Below are 25,165 nucleotides of genomic sequence, written 5' to 3' on the forward strand. Positions count from 1 at the left end.
TCACCCTCGGAATGTGCAGCCCTCCACTCCCTCCGTTCCAACCCCAACCTCACTATCAAACCGGCAGACAAGGGAGGCGCGGTAGTAGTTTGGCGCACTGACCTTTACACCGCTGAGGCTAAACGCCAGCTCGCGGACACCTCCTCCTACTGCCCGCTTGACCATGACCCCACCTCCGACCACCACACCGTCATCTCCCTGACCATCCATAACCTCATCACCTCAGGGGATCTCCCATCCACCGCCTCCAATCTTATAGTCCCACAATCCCGCACCGCCCGTTTCTAACTCCTGCCCAAAATCCACAAACCTGACTGCCCCGGCCGACCCATTGTCTCAGCCTGCTCCTGCCCCACCGAACTCATCTCTGCATACCTCAACACGGTCCTGTCCCCCTTAGTCCAAGAACTCCCCAGCTACGTTCAGGACACCACCCAGGCCCTCCACCTCCTCCATGATTTTCGCTTCCCCGGTCCCCAATGCTTTATCTTCACCATGGACATCCAGTCCCTGTACACCTCCATCCCACATCACGAAGGACTCAAAGCCCTCCGCTTCTTCCTTTCCCGCCGTACCATCCAGTACCCTTCCACTGATACCCTCCTTCAACTACTGAACTGGTCCTCACCCTGAACAACTTCTCTTTCCAATCCTCCCACTTCCTCCAAACCAAAGGAGTAGCCATGGGCACCCGCATGGGCCCCAGCTATGCTTGCCTCTTTGTAGGATATGTGGAGCAGTCCATCTTCCGCAGCTACACTGGCACCACCCCCCACCTTTTCCTCCGCTACATCGATGACTGTATCGGCGCTGCCTCGTGCTCCCACGAGGAGGTTGAACAGTTCATCCACTTTACCAATACCTTCCACCCTGACCTCAAATTCACCTGGACCATCTCAGACTCCTCCCTCCCCTTCCTAGACCTTTCCATTTCTATCTCGAGCGACCGAATCAACATGGACATTTACTATAAACCGACCGACTCCCACAGCTAGCTAGACTACGCCTCCTCCCATCCTGCCCCCTGTAAAATCGCCATCCCATATTCCCAATTCCTTCGTCTCCGCCGCATTTGCTCCCAGGAGGAACAGTTCCAAAACCGTACAACCCAGATGGCCTCCTTCTTCAAGGACTGCAATTTCCCCCCAGACGTGATCGACGATATCCTCCACCGCATCTCTTCCACTTCCCGCTCCTCCGCCCTTGAGCCCCGCCCCTCCAACTGCCACCAGGACAGAACACCACTGGTCCTCACCTACCCACCCCACCAACCTCCATGTACAGCGTATCATCCGCCGTCATTTCCGCCACCTCCAAACGGACCCCACTACCAGGGATATATTCCCCTCCCCTCCCCTATCAGCGTTCCGAAATACCACTCCCTCCGTGACTCCCTCATCAGGTCCACACCGCCCAACAACCCAACCTCCACTCCCGGCACCTTCCCCTGCAACCGCAAGAAATGCAAAACTTGCACCCACACCTCCCCCCTTACTTCCCTCCAAGGCCCCAAGGGACACTTCCATATCCGCCACAAATTCACCTGCACCTCCACACACATCATTTATTGCATCCGCTGCATCCGATGTGGCCTCCTCTATATTGGGGAGACAGGCCGCATACTTGAGGAACGTTTCAGAGAACACCTCTGGGACACCCGGACCAACCAACCCAACCACCCCGTGGCTCAACGCTTCAACTCCCCCTCCCACTCCACCAAGGACATGCAGGTCCTTGGACTCCTCCATTGCCAGACCATGGCAACACGACGTCTGGAGGAAGAGCACCTATCTTCCGCCTGGGAACCCTCCAACCACAAGGGATGAACTCAGATTTCTCCAGTTTCCTCATTTCCCCTCCCCCCACCTTGTCTCAGTCAAATCCCTCGAACTCAGCACCGCCTTCCTAACCTGCAATCTTCTTCCTGACCTCTCCGCCCCTACCCCACTCCGGCCTATCACCCTCACCTTGACCTCCCTCCACCTATCGCATTTCCAACACCCCTCCCCCAAGAGCCTCCTCCCTACCTTTTATCTTAGCCTGCTGGACACACTTTCCTCATTCCTGAAGAAGGGCTTATGCCCGAAACGTCGATTCTCCTGTTCCTTGGATGCTGCCTGACCTGCTGCGCTTCTCCAGCAACACATGAGCTGTATTAGGTCTATCTAAACAGCAGCACTAGACTGCTCAATTTCATGTTGAGATGCTAAAGTCTGCAGCCAAGGCCTCAAGATGTAGAGTTGATCCTGATTGTCCACCATTAGTTTTACGGACTCCCTGGAGAAACGTTTGAGAGATATACAAATGTAGACTTTTTGTTAATAGAATTCCATTTTCCTTAATTAATGTCCCTGTCTGTTTCAAAGGTCCAGCATCATCCCTGTGCCTAAGAAGTCTCATGCAGCATGTCTCAATGACAACTGCCCAGTGGCCCTAACTTCGGTGGTCTTGAGGTGCTTTGAAAGGCTGATATGGTATTAATCAACTCCAGCCTCCCCACTACTCTTGACCCACTCCAATTTTCCTATTGGACCAACTGATCCACGTCAGATGCCATATCACTTGCCCTTCACTCCTTCCTAGAACATCTTGACACCAACAACAGCTACGTAAGAATCCTAATCATTGACTACAGTTCAGCCTTCAACACTATTATCCCCTCGAGACTGATTACTAAACTTTGTGATCTCGGACTAAGCCCCACTCTCTACAACTGGATCCTCAGTGTCCTGACCCACAGGCCACAACCAGTGAAAATTGGGGACAATATTTCATCCTCACTAACACTCAACACTGGAGCCCTCCCCCAGGGGTGCGTACTCAGCCCCCTACTGTACTCATTGTATACCCATGACTGTGTCGCCAAATACCAGACTAATGCCATTTACAAATTTGCTGATAACACCACCATAGTCAGTCGAATCTCAGATGGCGACAAAACAGACTACAGATGGGAGGTGGAAGACCTGAATAAATGGTGCACTGAGAACAACCTAGCTCTCAATGTCGGCAAAACCAAGGAACTCGTTATTGACTTTCGGCGGGATGTTCCTCATGCCCCCTACACATTAACAGCACAGAGGTGGAACGATTGGAGAGTGTCAAGCTCCTGGGAGTGATCATCCACAACAAGCTTCCTTGGACTCTTCATGTGGACGCACTGGTTACAAAGGCCCAACAACGTCTCTTATTCCTCAGGCAGCTGAGGAAATTTGGCATGACGATGAATACCCTTGCCAACTTTTATAGGTGCGCCATCGAGAGCATTCTGTCTGGACGTATCACTACCTGGTATGGAAACTGTACCATTCAGGATCAGAGACGGTTACACAGAGTGATGAACTTGGTCCGGACAACCACAAAGGCCAACCTCCCATTTATAGAATCCATCTACCAGGCCCACTGTCAAGGAAAGGCCGCCAGCATTCTCAAAGATCCATCCCACCCTGGTAATGTTTTTCCTCAACCTCTACCATTGGGGAGAAGGTACAGAAGCCTGAACATACGCACTCGCTGGTTTCAAAACCATTTCTACCCTCCTGTTGTTAGAATACTGAATAGACTCACAAACTCTTAACATTCGTCAGTTCCTTTGTTTTGTTTTTGCTGCTGTTTACCTATTATTTGCTTATCTATGCAACTTAACTCTGTGATCTGCCTGTATTTCTCGCAAGATAAAGCTTTTCACTGTGCCTCGGTACATGTAACAATAAATTCAATTCAATTCAATTCAATTCAATCATTATTGCATTGCAAGTTTATATCCAAATCCCCCACTAAGAAAAAAATATTCTGATTGACATTCAAGACTGCATATATGGTAATGAGCAAATTGGATGAAATTCACTAATATGCTTCTGGTTGTTATTGTAAATAGTTGACCTCTTCTGTTTATCTAATTACCTTATTTGCCATACCTCATTTCGTTCTTGTGATAGTGAGCTACTCATTCTCTAGATAGCAATCTTTTGAATTCATTCCTCGATTGATTAGTGACGTTCTTAGGTCTATGGCCCTCAGTTTTTCTTTCTGATACAATTTAAAATACCTTTTCTACACATAACTGATCAAACTTTTCCATCATCTTAAAGACTGCTGAGGGGTAAAATGCTCTTCTGACCTGTTCTCAAGTATCCTCTGTTCTTATAGTCCTTCATATCCTTTTCAAATGTACAGAAAGAATGACTAAACATACAAGTCCTCACTTTAAGTCACCCGATTTCTAACTCAATTTAATATCAGTCACTTAATGGTGCTAGTTGTTAGTTGTTTCGTTTTGACATTATTTTGCATGGCCTTGATGTAGGGTCACATGACCTAATTGGTGCCATTTTTGGATTGGCCTCTTCCATTCCATAGCCTCCTGCTTTTTGAGGTTCCTTGTTGCCAAACCCTGCCCCTATAGCTTACCTCATGAACTTGCAACTGCAAGATGTTCTTGGTTCCATCCTACTCCTGCTGCCTGTCACATCACTCATCTGCTGGGCTCTCACTATCGTGATCATAATTGATTTAAGTTCCTGCTTCCATTTTCCCTCTGGATTTTCTACGATTCTTAATATACTTCCTGTGATTACTACTGTGTAGACAGATATAAAATACTTGTTCAAAGTCTCTGCTATGTCTTTGCTTTCCATTTTAATTTTCTGCTCTCATCTGCTCAGTGACTGATGGTCATTTAAGCCATTCTTTATGATTTATATAGAGTAAAAGTTTTTTGCTGTTTGTTTTCATATTTCTTGCTAGTTTTCTTTCATGCTGTAATTTGTCATAGTGAGTTTTGAGAAGATTTGTAGCATGGTTGAGGTTCTGGATATGGGTTTGCTCACAGAGATGGAAGGTTCATTTTTAGATGTTTCGTCACCCTACCAGATAACACCTTCAGTGAGCCTCCAGACGAAGCACTGCTGATGATTCCTGCTTTCTATTTATGTGTTTGGGTTTCCTTCGGTTGGTGATGTCATTTCCTCTGGTGATGTCATTTCCTGTTCTTTTTCTCAGGGTGTGGTAAATCAGATCCAAGTCATTGCGTTTGTTGATAGAGTTCCAGTTGGAATGCCATGCTGCTAGGAATTCTCAGCGTGTCTCTGTTTGGCTTGTCCTAGGATGGATGTGTTGACCCAGTTGAATTGGTGTCCTTCCTCACCCATATGTAAAGTGAGAGAGGGTCATGTTGTTTTGTGGCTAGTTGATGTTAATGTATCCTGGTGGCTAGTTTTCTTCTGTATGTCCAATGTAGTGTTTGTTACAGTCCTTGCACGGTATTTTATAAATGACATTAATTTTGCTTGTTGTCTATATCGGGTCTTTTAAATTAATTAGCTGCTGTTTTAGTGTGTTGGTGGGTTTGTGGGCTACCATGATGCCAAGAGATCTGAGTAGTCTGACAGTTGTTTCTGAGATGTCTTTGATGTAAGGGAGAGGGGCTAGGGTTTCTGGACGTGTTTTGTCTGTTTGTTTGAGTTTGTTGCTGAGAAATCGGTGGACTGTGTTCATTGGGTACCCATTCTTTTTGAATACACTGTATAGGTGATTTTCCTCTGCGGTACATAGTTCTTCTGTGCTTCAGTGTGTGGTGGCTTGTTGAAATAATGTTCTGATGCATCTTTGTTTGTGGATGTTGGGGTGATTACTTCTGTACTTCAATATTTGTTCCCTATGTGCTGTTTTCCTGTAGACGCTGGTTTGAAGTTCCCCATTGGCTGTTCGCTCTACTGTGACATCAGTTGTTTTCCTCCTCTTTAGTGAATTTTATTTCAGCAAGGGTATTATTGATGGTCTTGAAGGTTTTCTCTAATTTGTTTTGTTTAGTAATGACAAAGGTGTCATCCATGTAGTGGACCCAAAGTTTGGGTTGGATGGTCGGCAGAGCTTTTTGTTCGAGTCTCTGCATTACTGTCTGTGCTAAGAACCCTGATATCGGAGATCCCAGGAGTGTTCCATTGGTTTGTCTCTAGGTTTTGTTGTTGAAGATAAAGTAGGTGGTAAGGCTAATTTGTCATATTTTTAAGGTCAATTTTGATAAGTTATTCAAAAACAATCACATGTCTGTTCTACCACTAAGCTTTGCTGTTTTTTTTAATATTTCAGTTTGATTCCAGCTTTCACTTCCTCAATTCAAATAGTTTGTGTGTGCTTCATGTAGTCTTATTTTCCTCAATTGGATACCTCTCTGTTGAGAGTTATGAAATATTGTCTTCAGTGTCTGCTACTGCTTGTCCATTTATTTTGCCCTTTTCACTATTTTCCTAGTTCACCTGAGCCAAATCTATTTTGATAGTTTGTCACTAGTTTTAGACCCACATTTATCTCTGAAACTGAATATGAAATTCTGTAATTTTATATTCATTCTTGGCTGCAAATGTTTAACTGTCTCATTACAAAGTAGCAGGTCTAAAATAGCCCATTCCCTGGTTAGTCCCAGAATGCATTGTTCTCAGAAATAATTTATGTTGATCTACCCCATTTTCCTTAAGACCTTAATTGTTGATAAACTTACCACATAATCATGAAAATTCCAGAGAATTTAACCCTCATTTGTGTTATCTTTCCTTGAACTGACAATTGTTGGAAACCTGCACTGCACTACCTCGAAGACCAGCATACTGTCCCTGAGGTGTGATGCTCAGAGGTACTCAATGGCTTTGTAACATGCCTGTTATTACCACCAGCACCACCATTGCCTCCCACCCCCAATACTCTAGCAGCCATATAGGCCAGTGTTATCTTTTATTACTTCTTATAGCTGACCGTAGAAACTGGGAGCAAGAGCAGGCTATTCAGCCCTTCAAGCTTGCTCTACCATTCAATGTGACTTTGACTGATTCTCTGTCTCAATGCCATGTTTCTGCTTTGTCCCCACACTCTGATGCCTTTAAATGCTAAAACATTATCTTTTTCTTTCTTGAATATATTCACTGACTTGGCTTCCATAGCCTTCTATGATAGAGAATTCTGCAGGATCCCTACTCTTTCTATGAACAAAGCTTTCTCCTCACCCCTCCCCACCACATCTCGGTCCTAAATGGTGAATACCCTGTGTCCTGAGACCATGAATCTGATTGAATCCCGCCCAAGCAAGTAGAACATCCTCCAGACATTGAGTCGACCTAGCCCTGTTATAAATATGTGTTTCAGTCAGATCACCCTCATCCTTCTCAACTTTAGTGAATACAGGACCATTCAAAACTATTTTTCCTCATTGGACAGTCCTGTCAAGCCCAGTTTCGGCCTAGTGAACCTCTGCTGGATATATCGTTTCTTAGGGAGACCAGAACTGCACACAATGCTCCAGGTTAAGGGCAGGGAGGAACAAGTTCCACTGAGGCATCAACAGGGCATTGGATAATATTTACAGAGGAATGGTGAACAAGGATTTGGGGAAAAGGCAGGCGATTGGCAGTAGAAAAGCGAGTTGGTGCAGGCACAACGGGCCATATTATCTCCTGGGACACCATAACAATTCTGAGACATGTGGTCTTACCAACACCCTGCCTGCAGTAAGGCATCACTAATCTGAACACAAAGCCCCTTGGAATGAAGGCCGTTACACCATTTTCATACCCGTTTGTGACCTTCTAATATACCTCAGGTTTGAAGTTCCCTTTTGGATGTCCCCTGTTTCTCACTGTTCACCAATTAGAAAGTCCCTTATCCATCAGTTTGAAGTCCAAGATGGTTAACTACATTGCCTGCATTGAAAATTATTTGCCACAGTTTTGACCATTGATTTAATTTATAACTGAAATAATTTAAAACAAAATAAAGACTCTAAATCAGAATCAAATATGGAAATTGCTGGAAAAGCTCAGCAGGGCTGGCAGCATTTGTTGAGAGAAATCAGGGTTAATGTTTCGCATTGAGTGACCATTCCTCAGAACATTCTCGGGTCACTTGACCCGAAATGTTAACTCTGATCTGTCTCAACAAATGCTGCCAGCCCTGCTGAGCTTTTCCAGCAATTTCTATTTTTGATTATAATTTTAAATAATCGTTGGCAAAAATGTAAGTTCTTTACAGTCTTAATAGGTCTTCACCACATGATACAAGTTGATAGCTATTTCAAAGATTCATGTTACAGTTCTACAAGTAAAAGCTTATGGATTTTTTTGTTGAATAAATTGAAGAATGTCTATTTGTCCATCAAGGATTTGCACAGGAAAGCCACACCATAAAGTTCACTGCACATTTGCCTCAACAATACAGCTAGATTCAACATCTTGCATTTGCTTTATTGGTGTTACTTTCCCCATGTGCACCCAATGGTACCCCTGATTAAATGTCCTAAATTGGAAACTTTAATGAAGAGTTATAAAGAAGTGTTTGCCCATTGTGTCCATGCCTGCTTCAAATAAAACCCTGGCAGTCTAGAATGGAGTGGGTTATATGTAATTAGTTAAGTCTGTATTCAAAACATAGAACATAGAACATAGAAAAGTACAGCACAGAACAGGCCCTTTGGCCCAGGTTTAATCCTAATGTAAAATATAGTTACTTAACCTACGCACCCCTCAACTCACTGCTATCCATGTGCATGTCCAGCAGTCGCTTAAATGTCCCCAATGACTCTGCTTCCACCACCACCGCTGGCAACGCATTCCATGCATTCACAACTCTCTGCGTAAAGAACCTTCCTCTGATGTCTCCTTTATACCTTCATCCTAATATCTTTAAACTATGACTCCTTGTACCAGTCAATCCTGCCCTGGGGAAAAGTCTCTGGTCAAACAGGTTAGAAGATTGCGTTCTAACATCATATCTGCTCCCTCTGAATTACGATCTTTAACGTAGAGAGTTTATTTATAGATTTGAATGCTGGTCTTGTTCCTTCCAATGAATTAAACAAATAATGAAATGGAGTTCTTTGTGAAGATGTTAAATATTTTGCTTTTAATTTTTTTTTGTAAAATACATTTATTTAATATTATTCACTTTACAAAAGCATTACTCAATCTATAAGTCAAATGGAACAGATAGAATTTGAATGGTCTAAATTTCAGAAACTGTCACACAAATTGGGATTGCTACAGAAATCACTTAGTCGGCATTGTGTAATTTTTGTCATTCTTTAGCATTTCTGAAATTACTCATTTTACTGTAATGTTGAGCATGCTACGACTGGCTTATGAATATTAGGACAATAGCGATTCTGAAAGAACTAGAATATTGTCAATGCAATGTAGGTACATGTCATGCTGTGGATTTCTAAAGTGCTCTGAAATCATTTATGCTTGATGGATGAATATAATTTCAGGACATCTAGCATTGAGGGACTATTCCCTGTGCTGTATGTCTGAATAAAACTGCTATTTTTGCACCCATGTTAGTAAAATGTAATGCTTTGTGGAATGGAGATGGCTCCACAACAGGCAGAGAGAATGCAAATATTAACCTTTTTCAATAATTTTTTTCTACTATGTTTAAAGGAATAAACTGTATTATGAGGCACAGTGTTGAATACAATAATTCTAACAGTAAAAGATGAAGCATTTTTGTTTTAATTTTTAAAGTAAACCAATAAGTACATGATGCTCATTTTGTTTTATCTAATAATGTATGCAGAAAATTACAAATATATCCAATTAGGATAATCCAAAATTCTGTTGTTACTCGATGCAGGTCAATTAATGCAGTGACATGCTTGAGCATCTGCAATCTTACATCAACAAATTTTTACACAGTTTTATGTGTAAATAATATGAAATTATCCTTATGTTTCACTGAAAACTAGAAAACATAATTGAGAAGGAAACAGGTGCTCTATTCTCTTTATTGAAGAAATAGAAAGTGTATTTCTGATATTCTGTCTTCATCGTTGTGAAAAGCGTTTGTTTTTTAAGTGTTCATGGATGAACTTAGCTGGCTGGTCCAGCATTTGATGTCCATCCCTAGTTTTCCTTGGGAGGTGGTAGTCAGCAGCTTTCACGGACTGCTTATGGTGTAAGTACATTCATAGTCCTGATAGGGAATTCATAAAAATTTGACCAGAGGTCATGACAGAGCGGTGATATAATTCCAAGCCAGGATTATGTGATGCTTGGAGGGGAACTTGCAGGGAGTGATGTTTCCATGTATCTGCTGTCCTTGTTTTTCTAAATGGCTGAAGATATAGGTTTAGAAGGGGCTATTGAAGACATCTTGTTGAGTCACTGCAGTGTATCTTGTAGATGGTACATGCTGTTGCCACTGTGTCAGAAATTTCAGTGCCTGTCAAGCAGACTGCTTTGTCCTGAAAGATGTTGGATTTTGAATGTTGTTGGAGCTGTTTGCACCTTGGCAAGTGAAAAATTGTCCATCACAATTTCAACTTGAGCCTTTTAGAAATGATGGACAAGCTTTGGGGAATTTGGAGCTGAGTTACTTGTCTTAGAATTCCCAGTCTCTGACCTGTCCTTGAAGTTACAGTATTTATATTGCAGCTTATTGGTTCAGCTTTGAGTCAGTTTGTAATCCCTAGGATAGAACCATAGAAACACAGAAAATTGCTGCAGGAGTAGGCCATTCTGCCCTTTGAGTCTGCACCACCATTCAGTATGCCATGCAATCCCAATATCCCATTCCCTCTTTTTGTTCATATCCCTTGCTCCATTTAGACATACGTTGACACCCAGTTTAGCATCAGTTTGGGGAATTGGTGATGGTAATGCCATTGAATGTCAATGAGAGATGGTTAGACTGTTACAAATGGTCATTGCCTGGCAATTGATCAGAATGTTCTTGCTGCTTAACAACCCTAAGTCTGCATGTTGGCCAGTCTTTGTAATTTTGACACTGCTTCGGTATTTTGAGAAGTTGTGAGTGATTTTAAAAATCAGCAAACATCCTCAATGTTGAAGGAAAGGTTATTGTATTTTGAGAAGTTGTGAATTATTCTGCACAATCAGCAAACATCCTCAATGTTGAAGGAAAGATTATTGATGAAGCAACAGATAATATTTGGGCTGAAGACTCTAACTGAGGAACCCCTGCATTGACATTCTAGTCCTGAGATGATTGGTCTGTAAAAACCACAACCATTTCCTTTATGTCAGGTTTGACTCCAGCCAATTCAGCATTTTCTCCTAACTTCTCTTCATTCCTAATAATACCCTTTTGTCTCGGGAAACTGCTTGTAAGACCAGCCCATTTTGTACTCAAAATTCAGAACTTGTCTTGGTTTCTTCCTTTGCCGGAGTTTCAGGATCCATCAAGCTAACAATGGTCAGAATTGTTACTTTCAAACTAACTTTGAATACGATAGCAGTCCATGAACAACAAATGAAATAAGGCATCAGTTAATCTATTAGTGACATTGGTTGGAGAAAAAGCTGGTAAGGCAGCAGGAGACCCCTGTTTTACATTGAATTGTGCTATGGTACCTTTTATGTCACTGTTGAATGCGAATCTGCAAAGCAATGCATCCAATAATGCCAGCACTCTATCATTACTGCCACAGTACTTTCCTAGGATAAATGGCATAATATTAGACTATGATCAGGAATAAATGTAATGGTGGCTGATGTCTCACATATTTGATCCTAGTATATGCAGAAAGCATAGAAAACTTACAGAAATTGTACTAAGTCGCTACTGGAGAAAACAGATTTTCCAGGGCCAAGATGTAGTCTAAGCTTGAGCAATTACTGGTCATTAATTAATGGTTAATTCTGTTTTTGAGCATTTTGCAAAGAAAGTTTTTCCGATGATAGTACATGACAGAATGTTTTATGGCCAAGCAACATTCATTGAATCTCTCTATTAGCATTTTGTAATCCTTGCATTGTATGCTGACATTGATTTTGGGATTGATGCCAGTTTTAATTGTTCAGGCATCCCATTGCACATATCAGGCTTCTCAAATCCCTGGGCAATTACCCCTCTGAATCATTCACGCAGGTGAACCTCTTCTCTAGCCTATAAGCAACCCCAGGACCATTGTAAGATAAACGTTCTTGAATTATCTCTTTGATTTGACTTCAAGAGCAAGATACCATAGGATTTTATCTCTGTGGGGCAGTGATGATCTAGTGGTATTATTACTAGACTATTAAGTGAGAAACTCAGGTAATGTGCTGAGGACCTGGGTTTGAATCCAAATTTGAATTCAATAAATATCTGGAATTAACAGTTTAAAGGTAATCATAAAGCCATATGCAATTGTTCATAATCTCATCTCGATCACAAATGTACTTGAGGGCAGGAAATCTGCCATCCATAACTGATCTGGCCTACGTGTAATTCCAGACCCACAGTAAAGTGGTTGACTCTGAAATGCCTTCTGAAATGGCCTGGCTATTTACTGAGTTGTATCAATTGCTATGAAGTCTCAAAAAAAGAATGAAACTGGTTGGATGACCTGGCATCAACCTACATATTAGAAACAATGGCAGAAACAGCCCTGTTGACCCTGCAAAGTCAATCTTACAACCATATAAATGCTAGTACCAAAATTGGAAGAGCTATCTTACAGATTGGTCAAGCAACAGCCTTGATATAGTCAGCCTCACAAAATCTTACCTTTTCATCACCATCCCTGGATATGTCCTGTCCCACTACTGGACAGACCCATGAGACGTGGAGGCACAGTGATATACAGTCAAGAGGGAGTTGCCTTTGGAGTCCTCAATATTGACTCTGGACTTTATGAAGTCCAATGGCATCAGGTCAAACATGGGCAAGAATACCACCTCCTGCTGATTGCCACATGCTGCCTTCCCTTGGCCAATAGATCAGTACTCCTTCATGTTGACCAACACTTGGAGGAAGCACTGAGGGTAGCAAGGGTGCAAAATGAACTCTGGGTAATGAATTTCAATGTCTACCCAGAATGGCTTGGCAGCAGCTTTACTGATCAAGGCAACCAACCAGAGGGAAAATATACTTGACTGCATTCTCACCAATCTTTCTGCAGATGTATCTGTTCATGACAGTATTGGTAAGAGTGACAACCATACTGTCTCCTCAAGGACTAAATCCTCCCTTCACAGTAAAATTATCTTGAATCATGTTGCGTGGTACAATCACCATGCTAAATGGGACAGATTTCAAACAGATAAAGCAACTCAAATTAGGCATCCATGAGGCACTGTGGGCCATTAACAGCAGCATTTGTGACTTCTCAGACACTGAATCAGTTCATGTTCATGTCTAAATGCAATAAGATCTGGACAGTATCTGGGTTTGGGCTGACCAGTGTCAAGTAACATTCATGCCGCACAATATCAAACAGTAACCATCTCCAATAGGAGAGAATATAATCACTGCCCTTCGAAATTCAGTGTTGTTACTATTACTGAATCCCTTGCTATCAACATCTTGGAGGATACCATTGATCAGAAAATCAACTGGACTCACCACAAGCGTGAATTGGATACAAGAATAAGTCAGAGGTTAGGAATCCTGCAATGAATAACCCACCTTACAACTCCTGAAAGATTGTTCACCATCTACAAGATATAAGTCAGGAGTGTGATGGAATACTCCCCACTTGCCTGGACAAATGTAGATCCAGAAACACTTCTGAAGCAGAACAAAGCAGCCCCCTTAATTAGCTCCACATTCACAGATATTCAGTCATTCCACCGCCGACACTCAGCAGGAAGAGTTTGTACTACTGTCAAGGTGGACTGCAGAAACTCATGAAAGATCCTTAGATATCACCGACTAAACCCATGACCACTTCCATCCTGGAAGGAGAAGGGCAGCAGCTACATGGAAATACCACCAGCTGCAAACTTCCCTACAATTGCCTCATCATTCTGATTTGGAAATTTATCACTGCTCCTACACTGTTGCTGGATCAAAATCCTGGAATTCCTTCCCTAATGGCATTGTGGCTCAACCTACAGTGCATGGGCTGCAGTGATTCAAGAAAGAAGCTCACTATCACCTTCTCACAAGTGACTAGAGACAAGAGAAAAATGCAGAGCCAACCAAAAATGTCCATATTCAACAAGTGAATAAAGAAGAAAGAAGAACATTGCAAGGGTTTAGTTGCTAAGCCTTGTCTCTTCTATTTGATTCCACATGGTGATATAAGACTTGGGCCTTGCCCGCAACTGTGGCAACATGTTTTCCATACAAAGTTTGTCACTGCAAATTGCAACATTTTCAGAATAGATTGCAATATCCTCATGCCCTCAACAAATCTAGTCTAAAAGGAGGGAAAAAAACCGCTCAAAGGTGCTTTACAGGAAATTAGTTATTTATAAAGGGTAGTTGCTGTTCTTACATCAGAAAACACAACATTCTAAAGACCCACAAAAAGTTCTGACTTTAACAAATGAAATCAATACCTGTGATTCTGAATGTAATTTAAAATGTTAACTCTGTTTCTCTCCGTACGGATGTTGCCAGCTCTGTGGGTTTTTAAAAAAACTTTTTCTGTTTTTTTTCTCAGTTTTCCAGCATCCACAGTATTTTGCTTTTATTTTAACTTTAATTTTTGATGATGTTAGTTTAAGAATAAATATTCACCATGCTGCTGAGGGAACTTCCATACCCTTCTTGAGTAATGTCTCAGGATCTTCTATATTAACCCAAGTAGGCAGACAAAATCAGATTTAACATCTCATTTAGCAGCTACCATCTCTGATAATACAACATTCCAGAAGTAATGTATTGAAGTGTCTGGTATTTACATCCAATTCTATAACATCATTCAGTTTCTCAGGAAACTTAATAAATATGAATTTTGTTGCATGAAAGCTGTGAAAATATATTGGTTTATCTCAACCAAAGTATTTTCAGCTTGGTAGTTTGAGTTTTCCTTCAAGATACAGTTAATATGCTTGCCTTCATTGCTGGACCTCAGTTAGGTTTGTATAAAATTAAGGTTTTGTACACTGCATGTTTTAAAAATTGTAAAGTCAGAAATAGAAATTACTGGAAAAGCTCAACAGATCTGGCAGCATCTGTGAACAGAAATCAGAGTTAACATTTTGGGTCAAGTCACTCTTCGTCAGAACATTAAAAATCTCTGTCTTCTTCAATACAGCCCCACACTCTTCTAATATGGTGCTATATCATCATTACTTCACTGTCTCTGGGTTAAAATGATGACATTTCCTTCCTGTGGATATCCCTATACTCCAGGATAGCAATGGTTCAGGAAGGCAGTTTACTGCCACCTTCTCAAGGGAATGGGCCATAAATGCTAGCCGAGCCAGTGATGCTCAAATCTCTTGAAGTGGGATGAATTTTTTTTTTAAATCAACTGGACAGAACATTACTGAAGTTCAAGGTTTAGCAGCTTCTTGATCCAACTTATGGTATGTCATTGGATCATATAACATTTTCAGATTCAATTGATTATTTTTCATCAAGTGAACCTTTACAATATAGCTGAAATATATCCTAGCATACTCTGTGACCAGTCAACTCTAAATTACTTATTTGCAACTTTGAAGACAAAATATAATGATATTTGCTAATGTTTTTGCAAGATGCATGACTATGAAGAACAAGTTTTTTTTTAAAGAAGAATTATTATAAAGGTTTAAATTACAGTTTTAAATTTCCTTTGGTTTTGATCTGTGTCTTTGATGTCATCTGAACTCTTTGATTAAACTACTGCTTTGTAACATTTCCTAGGTTTCCATTATTATCCTATAGAATGAAAGCCCTGGAATCGTACTGTCAAAAAAAAATGACCTTTTTTCACTCTATTAACTGCCACGTGATGTTATTCATCATTGTTGCTAACACTGATAATGGTCTTTATTTTCTTGTCACAATGATCTGTCATGATGCATAGTGTTAGCAGTGTTTTCTTCAGTTTGTAAAATGAGATCTTTAAAAGTTAAACCTTCGATAGCAGTTGATCAATATCTGTATTGGACGCCCATGTTTAATTGGAAAAAGATTGTTGGTGCATGCTTTAAAATGCAATAATGATGCAAGATTGAGTAGCACTGCTACCTGTTGTAAGCTTTACTGCTGCTATAAATCTTAATAAAAAGATAATAAGTTAAATGGATGAGATGTTTTCTGTTTTAGTCATTTTTGAGGTATTCTCTGCTAATCTTTCCTTTATGATCCTCATTCTATATGGTTTTATATGGTTCCATCTTTCCCTTTCAAAGCTGCTGTGGTCACATCTACTTCCTGCCTCTATGAAAGTGGGATTGCAGGGTGTGGTGCGAGCAAGTAAGGAGCACCTACTTCAGAGTGGGGCTTCCAGACACATTCCTGCTTCCTGGGGACTTACCACGAGGGAGCCAAAAGCTGTGGAGGGGTACCTGAATAGTCCAGTTAAGGAACTACTGTTTTATCAATTTCCGAATGGCTACTCATCAGACACAGAGACTATCACGTTCATTGAGACAGCCTCCCAGTAACAGGCAGGTATCTATTGGAGTCGTATCTCCACACTCCAAGGGTAGGGCTGCGGTGATACACAGTTGCAGTCCTAGAGCAGAATTTCCTCTTTCATCTGTAATTTCTAACTTCTTTCCAGTTTCGCAACACCACCTCTTCAGACAGGCTGCTGGCCAGACACTGCTTCTGGCTTTCTAACTGGGCTTTCCACCATTCTTAATAGAATCTCAAATTAACATGCTATCTCTTAGAGGATGTGTCAGTGTGTGGGGTAATGAAAACAGTAAGTTTGGGTTCTTCAAATGTACCTGATGTCAATAATCCAGTCCTCTGCAAAATTCAGCCTTGCGCTGCTAATTAGATTCCCTACAATGTGGAAATAGGCTGTTCGGCCCAACAAGTCCACACTGACCCATTTCCCTCTGACTAATGCATCTAACACTATGGGCAATTTAGCGTGGCCAATTCACCTGACCTGCACATCTTTGGATTATGTGAGGAAACCAGAGCGCCCAGAGAAAACCCACAGAGACACGGGGAGAATGTGCAAACTCCACATGGACAGTCACCCAAGGCTGGGATCGAACCTGGGTCCCTGGTGCTGTGAGGCAGCAGTGCTAACCACTGAGCCACCGTGCTCCACTGTACCATCCTGCATCATCTCCAGCTAACCCATACTCTCCTTATTACATCATTGACATCTACTCCCCCATGTCTGTAATTTATATACTTTTGCTTCTCCCATTTTTCTAATTTTCTCCAGTTTTAAGAGCCTCCCTCCACCCTCCCAAATTATGCAGTTCCTTGTTTCTCGCATATCCTCGCCCCTACACTTTTTTCTTCAACACTGTCAGGCTGCCTTCAGCCACTTATTCCTCGTGCTGTAAAATTCCCATTGTAAGCCCTCTCCAACTCCCTTTATTTCTTTAAGACCCTCCTTGGAACCTAGCTCTTTGCTCTTTTAGTTGCCCCTCCTGATTCCAATCATCTTTTTTATAACATTACTGTAAAGCACTTTGGAAAGTTTTTACATTACTATACGAGTTTGTAACTTATTGTTGTACAACTATGTCAAATCGATTCCATTGGTATTGAAGTATGTTTTGAATTAAATTCTGTTTATTGTCTCGTACTCACAAAGTTTACAAGCTGCCACTTACAGTGCTATCATGGATACAAAAGTACCTCGATACAGAATCTTAGTTACAAAGCAGACAAATAAGGAAAACGCAAAAACACATTTAACAATTTGACAACCACAGTCCATAAATGCCTAGCCATGCTGGTCTCTCACTGCTCACAAGGGTTCGACCTCAGTCCCATACTGATCCAGGCTGCTTGCTCTTACCACCTTGCAGCCTGTTCCTGCTCCTGTCAGCCCTCCCTCGGCTGTCTTCTCCCGTTCTCACCTCCAGCCGCGAGACCATTTTACTTGTTATAATTAGACTTTTAATGGCTTTTAATGTTGAAAAGTTTTGTAACGTTAAACTAGAGTGAGCAGGTTTCATATAATTTAAGGATATGATAGTCAACAGAACAGAAAGTCCAGTACGCATAAGAAAAGAGGAAACTTGACTTGTAACAACTGAGAAGTAAGCAAGTCTGAAACAGCTAAGAATTGAAACAGCTGCATTGTCCTCTTGCCCCTCCAGAATGGTGTACCAAGAACACAGGGTAAAGTTCCTGCATATAAATTTTACTCAGAATGACCTTGTGCTATTCAATCCGTGGCTGTGACCTAGAGTAAGGTATGGGATCAAAAGTTTGGCATTTTAAATAGTTCACCTCATGTGCTGACACACTTCTATGTATACATAGACAACATATATGAAAAGATTGAGAGTTATTCCATATTCTTACATGTACTGGAATGTCCTTAACTTAAGCAAATGCTCCCTCAACACAATCCCTCAGGTTGGTAAATCTAAGTTTCCACTTTTCCAGTATCGTTGAAGTTTTGTTTGAAAAGATGGCTTATTCAGGTATGCTTTGGAAGGTATTTCAGAAAATAATTCCTTGCCAAAGATTCTTCAACTTGGACTCTTATTGGGAAAGGGGAAGATGTGCTCCAAATTCTGATTGATGCACCAAATTTGGAATTATACTCAACAGCCAAGAATAGTCAATATGTCACCGAGTTAACCCCCTGGTGTTCCAAAAGAATGTTAATTCCCCATTATTCCAAAATCCCAATATGGGATTTTAAAAATGGTGTTTTAAACTAACCTGTGGGTTTCGTCCAGTTTCCTCCCATGATCCAAAGATGTGCAGGTTAGGTGAATTGGCCATGCTAAATTGCCCATAGTGTTCAGGGATGTGTAGGTTAGGTGTATTAGTCAGGGGGAATGTCGAGTAGTAGGGGAATGGGTCTGGGTGGGTTACTCTTCAGAGGGTTGGTGTAGACTTGTTGGGCCAAATGGCCTGATTCCACACTGTAGGGATTCTGTGATAACATCTAAGCTGGATTGATTTAAGGAGAATCATTATTTTGACAGTTTCAACAAAATGCACATTCATAAAATGAGCGTTAATGTTGATTTGAAATAATTGTATTTAGTTTTAATTTTCACATCTCTTTAAATCTAAATATCATTTTAAGAACTTGCATACCTTTCTGAACATTTTGATTGACAGTATGATCGTGATGAGTGATATTGCGTTGAAACACAACTTCAGCTGAGAAGTGTTAGATGTTAGAGGACCTGCCTTAATGTGTGGTAATGCCAATCTTAGTGTGACTAATAGATAATGAACTATCCTCAAAATAATAGCAAATGTTTAGGAATCAACTTTTGAGTGACTAATGCTAGGAAGTACAGCCACCTTTTAAGCTAACTGTTTAGCGCAAAAATGACAGTCATATTTGCTTCCCATGTTACTATGAATCAAGGTGGTCTTAGCTTACCTGAAGCTATCATTATAAAATGATCCTGGAGAGATTTAGACTGGGATTGTGAAAGAACAACCTGTTCCAGAAAATTACTATTTTATTCTCCAGTGAATGGTGCTATTTATGTTGTCTACTTTGTAAAACTGCCGTGCAACTAGCTATGCACTGTGTTTTATAATTTTATTTTGATATTTTAAAAATTATTATTCAATTTATTTCAATACATCAATATGAAAGAGAAAACATTGCAGCTATTAGTTTATCTCAACTTTGGCACTCATCTGTGTGCTGATACAGGCAGGGAGATCGGAGCAGAAAATTTACATAGATTAGCTTCTCAGCTACAGGTGGAAATAGATGTAATAACACAGCAGAGACAGTGGTAAATTCACTAGTGATTGCTTTGGGTAAACAGATAGCAATAATGATGCTTCACATTATAAGTAATTATGCACATTTTTCACAGAGGTTTATCTTTTAACACCTCTTGTTGAAATACCATAGAAGTTTAAATAAATATGGTGAACTACAGATATTATTCAGTATTGGATATGTTATCCTGCAAGTCCGAATTTGTTAAGTTAAATCAGTGCAAAGTTTAATGAACAATTGTATAATTTGGAGTAAATCACTTTCAACAAAAATATGAAAAATATAGAATCTCTGACTTAAAATATAACGAGGAAGTATTTCTAGAATGTTAGACAATGGGAATCATAAATGCATAATGTCTTAAGTAAGATTATGGAGAACTGTGTGTCTGCTTACTATACTGTGACTTTAACTAAAGTTTTCAATGATATCAGGGAAAAGCTTGTAAAGACCGCATCATTTTAGTTTTAATTATTTTTGGCTGCAGACTGTTTTGAAAACCAAGGACTAGGGATGGAATTTTGACACTTTTTAAAACAAATCCGTGGGAATCTTTGTGAGTTGTGTTTACACTGTTGCTTTGCAGGCAAGTGTAGGAGGTGAGATAAAGAGGTATGTTGTATGTGCAGAGTGAAATTCAACTGATATCAGGTAGTTGATTGGTTTGTGCCGTTGTTACTAGTAGATGACAAAGTTCATCAGCCTAGTGGCAAGTCTCTGATTGGTTCTTGTGCGAATGATACAGCCGCAGAAAGGTTTTCAGACTGGAAGAAGCAGAGTTTCTACCTCTCTGCACCAAGCCTGGTGAAGTATTCTCCTCTACCTTGTACTGTAAGCTGGTGCCTTGAACCAGTGATTGTGAAACTAAACAATTAATGTGAAAAATCCCTGTGCCCCCTTCAACAAAGAATGAATCTGGAAGGAAGGACTTTAAAAAAACAGTAGATCTTGAGAGGAAAAATGGGCACCCCACCTAAGCCTGTAGAATGGTGCTTTTGAATTATGTGTTTTCCACTTTTTCTCATCCATTCATAAGACCCATATTTTGGGGAGGTGGGGGTGGTGATGGTGGTGGGGTGTGCATGCGTATTTTAAAGAATGGGGTTGAGGTTTAATTATTAGAGTTGTATCTTGATAGTTTGAGTTTACTTGTAATAAATTTATTTGTAATAAATAGTTATTTTAATTAAGTGCGGGAAGCCAGTCAATGGTGTCTAATGGGGATTGTAACCACTGCCCTCGAATTGTTTCATTTACCTTTGCTTTTTTAAAATTTTCTCTTGTTCCTTTCTTATTTTATTTTCTTTGCTTTTGGATAGAAGATCTTCAAGATTCTGACATTCACACCACTTCCAGACATGCCTTCTTTTTTCTTTACTTGTTCAAGTTTCATTATTATTCTTTTGGCCATGCACTACTTTTTCCTGGCCTTCACTGTACTGTTTTGTTTTATTTGCCACACTCGCCGCTTTCACTTGCTCAAAACTATGGCATTGTAAAGTATTCTTATTTCTGGGGAAAAGTCACAGACCTGAAACATTATCGTTGTTTTCTTGCTCTTAGTATGCCAGACCTAGTTAGAATATCCAGCACTATCTGTTCTAGTGTCAAATTTCCATCCACAATATTTTGCTTCTATACATTTTTTTTAAATGCCACTGATCTTCAATTAGACAAAAGTGAGGACTGCAGATGCTGGAAACCAGTGTTTAGATCAGAGTGATGCTGGAAAAGCACAGCAGGTCAGGCAGCATCCGAGGAGCAGGAAAATCGACGTTTCGGGCAAAAGCCCTTCCTGATGAAAGCTTTTGCCCGAAACGTCGATTTTCCTGCTCCTCGGATGCTGTTCCAGCACCACTCCGATCTAACACTGATCTTCAATTACCATTCCTTTTAATCTGGAATTTCAATCTTCCTTAGCCAATTTACATTCTCCAACCTGCATAGAGTCATTAATCAAACTTTAGCTTTGGGCTTACCGAAATCATGGCAAACTCAATATAACATTATTTCTTGTTATGTTCCCTTTATCACAGAAATATTAATTAACCTTTTTCTCATCATCCAATGCTAGATCTAAAATTGTCCCTTCTCCAGTTGCTGTGCTGTACATCTCTATGACTCTATAGCAGAAAATCCATGATTGTATTTAATGGCAGAGCAGTGCTTGACAAGTGGAGTTTTCTGCTGCTGCTCTTAGTTCTCATGTTTTTCGACAACACAAAGCAACTTGCAGTTAAATGTGAAAATTAGAAAATCAAGTTACTTTGTGATCTATCATATTCTTAGCCTCATTGCACTGCTAAAGAATACATGTGATGTTTGATGGGGTAAGACAAACAAGAATTTTATTTAAGAAATATCTTTCTGTAGTTTCAGCTGACCACAAGAATGCAAGAGCTCAAAATCATATGGCATGGCATTACATCACTTTCTGTGATAACGTATTAGATCTGTCACACAATCTGACTGAACTCTCTCCATTACATCTGCCCCACTCCCCTGAATCATGAATTCTACCTGTTTTCCTTTTTAAAGGAACATTTTCTGTAGCTCTTTCTCTGGACTACCTGAACATAGTTTCTGTTTCTTCTGTGGTGTTGGGAATTTCAGTCATGCGTGGTCTCCTGAATGAAGTGAGAATTGACAGATAATTCAAAGTCAGCAATCAGACCATCATCTGGATCGCTTGAAGAATGCAGCATCCCTGGTCGAAACAACTATTTTGGCTGTATAGAGGTTTCTTCTGTGCAGAAATTAATGTATGTATGTATGCTGCACAGTACCACTTTCTGTTTAAATGAGATAGAAATATGGATACAGTGCATAATCCAGTGTTTGCTCATAATGAACTTAGTATTAAATCCAAACTAGATCTCTTGGTTTGAGGTCTGGTACATTTGTGGCTGTTATCAAAGTAAAAGTTTCCAAATCTCCTTGTTCAAGCAGGATCCTTTACTGAGTTATGGGATAAATCATTTGTGACCTGTTTTGCCAGGACGTATTGTGTCTTTGCATCAAACCACATCATTCTTCAGCTGAATCATTGTACTCTGGGAGGCTTCCTAGCTGACATCTTAGAATGAAAGAATTAAAATTAAGGTTTTGTGGTCTGTCTTTCTTGAAGTGAAGACCACAAACATAGAGTGCAAACTTTTAACAAGCCTTTGTAGCAGCTAATTCTTCTTTTTCTATCACAACATATTTCTGCTTAGTCTTTGTCAGTGAATAAATGCATTGTAACTGGTCCATGCTTTCCATCCATCTCAATTTGAAAGAATACAACTCCTAGTCTGTAGAAGTTGCATCTGCAAAAATGATAGTGGATAGCTCGATGTCAAAGTTAGCTAAAGTATTAAATGATATCAAAATCTTATGGATTTTTCTCAAAAGATTTGTGGTTCCTCCCAGCAACATTTATTGTCTCGCCATAACAATTGACATAATAGCTCATTAATGACAACTAGGTTGGACGATGAATATCTGAGCTTACTTGGTTTATTCTGAATTTCTTGAGCTCCCACATATTCTGACAAACTGTTAACTCTTTAGTGATTCTTGTCTTCCAGGGATCAACTCTGACGCCAGTGCATTCACAAAAGGTCAAGGAGCTTGACAATTGGCTGTGAGAATTTCTTTCTTTTTGGGTGAGTGTCCTTCTTCCTGCAGGTTTTACTGCACAGCTCACCCTCTGGCATCATGTTCTGTCTGAGTGAATCCCTGAATCAGCACACCCGCCATGGGACATATGATGACACTCAGTTCTTCTAGGATGCTTAACATTCTTGTTTAGGTGATTCCTGGCATTGACACAATGCCAAAGAGTAATCTGTTGAAATAAAACCTTCCAAATATTGTAATAATGTTGTGAGCAATTTAGACTCTTCTTCAAGGGGTAGTTATTAAAAAGCAAATACTTGCATCAAGCTTTGAAGATAATTTTTTTCCCTATTTTTGCTGACCTCTCATCAATTAACAGCATAAGTCCTATGTATGTGGATGCTGAATCTCTTGCTGAGACATTGGTATGGCATATCTTCTGAAAACGACAGAATTGGGATTTCCAACATTTAACTGTTCATGTGCAGGTGCCTGAAATTATTGTCAATTTATTCCTTATTGATCTCATGGTTATTATTACCGCAAACATCAGACCAATATGTTCATTTATTGTCCCTTTTTCATCATTGAAATATAATAACTTGTTGCATGGTTTATAATTCATAATGATTCAATTCAAATTTTGGCTCACTAGCTTTTATTCTTTACATAAACTTTAACCCTGATCTTCTTGTAATTCATAGTTCCTGTGCTATAGCTTGTTCAGAAAATACAGCATTCCTCAAGTTAATTTTTGTGTTTCCCCCATGTCCTAAGTAATTTAAGCAATTATATGGTATATGTAAAATAGTACAAGCTATTGAAATTCAAAAATATATTTTGTCAGTGGGAATAAAGTCAAAGTGAACTGAAATTCAATGCAAGGTTAAACAAAAGTAAATGCTGCTTATATTGGTGGCATATCATCAAGTTCATCTTAATAGAGAAGGTTGGCAGGTCCATAATTTTAATAAGTCCTCACAAGCTTGAATTTAAAAATCAATAAAGTGTTACAATTTACAGTGAGGTAAGTTGATGTATGGAACATTGGTGTCTAATGCATGGTTTGAATGCATTATGTCAATACAAGTGATTTATTTCTTTGAGTTTTTTTTATTAATTCACGGGATGAGGGCATCCTTGGCTTGGCCAACATTTATTGCCCATCCCTCATTTTCCAGAGGGCTATAGAGTCACATATATAGGTCAGACCTAGTAAAGACAGCAGTTTCCTTCCCTAAAGGACATTAGTGAACCAGATAGGCTTTTCTGACAAGCGACAGCGGTTTTGTGGTCATCATGAGAATCATAATTCTAGATTTTTATTGAATTCAAGTGCCACCATCTGCCATGGCAGGATTTGAACCAGGGTTCCTGGACCATTACGTGGATCTCTGGATTAACAGTGTAGTGATAATACCACTAGGCCATCACCTCCCCTTGTTCTGTAGAAATGCTTCCTTTCTCTCTCAAACATGACGCAGTCATCTCTGTTTAGCAAATAAACAACAGGAGAGTGGGAAGAAATAGGTTAGCATCAAATCAATTTCAAACCATCTATCTGGAATAAATTCTTCTTTGCCTTTGCAAAATAACAGATCATCCATTGTGTGAGTAAAACAAAAGCTATTTTTGTGCATTGTTATGCAGCTTTCCAATATGATCAAATAAGTTTTTTTTAGTCTGAAAAGCTGTTCATTGTTAATTACTTGCTGTTAACTAATGTGAACATGAATCGTTAAAGACAGTGTGACCTGTAAATGGTAAAGATTAGAAGGGATTTTAAAATCTGTATTGTTAAGGGCAGGAAGGGTGGGGAGAGAATGCAGATCTTCTGTTGGCTATTTATTGTCAACGTTTGCTGCAAGTATTTGGAGCAGCAAGCCAATGTAAGGTTTGTCATTGAGTTATAGAGTCATAGAACCATACAGCACAGAAACAGACCCTTCAGTTTAACTTGTCCATGCCAACCATGTTTTCTAAACTAAACTAGTCCCATTTACCTGC

The 25,165-nt window shown here is 40.1% G+C and overlaps 1 long non-coding RNA gene across 3 annotated transcripts in view; it reads left to right on the forward strand.

Annotated features, from left to right (window-relative positions):
• The window catches only part of LOC122553757 (uncharacterized), a 253,146-nt gene that overhangs the window by 97,782 nt on the left and 130,199 nt on the right, over window positions 1-25,165 (forward strand). For all 3 annotated transcript variants that reach the window (XR_015757953.1, XR_015757952.1, XR_006312836.2), the window contains one exon: window positions 23,128-23,205. This is a non-coding gene — a long non-coding RNA (uncharacterized LOC122553757). The remainder of the gene's footprint in view (window positions 1-23,127; window positions 23,206-25,165) is intronic.

Source organism: Chiloscyllium plagiosum, unplaced genomic scaffold, assembly GCF_037043375.1.
Source record: "Chiloscyllium plagiosum isolate Xiang-an unplaced genomic scaffold, Cpla_swu_hap1 HiC_scaffold_8, whole genome shotgun sequence".
NCBI classification, from domain to species: Eukaryota; Metazoa; Chordata; class Chondrichthyes; order Orectolobiformes; family Hemiscylliidae; genus Chiloscyllium; species Chiloscyllium plagiosum.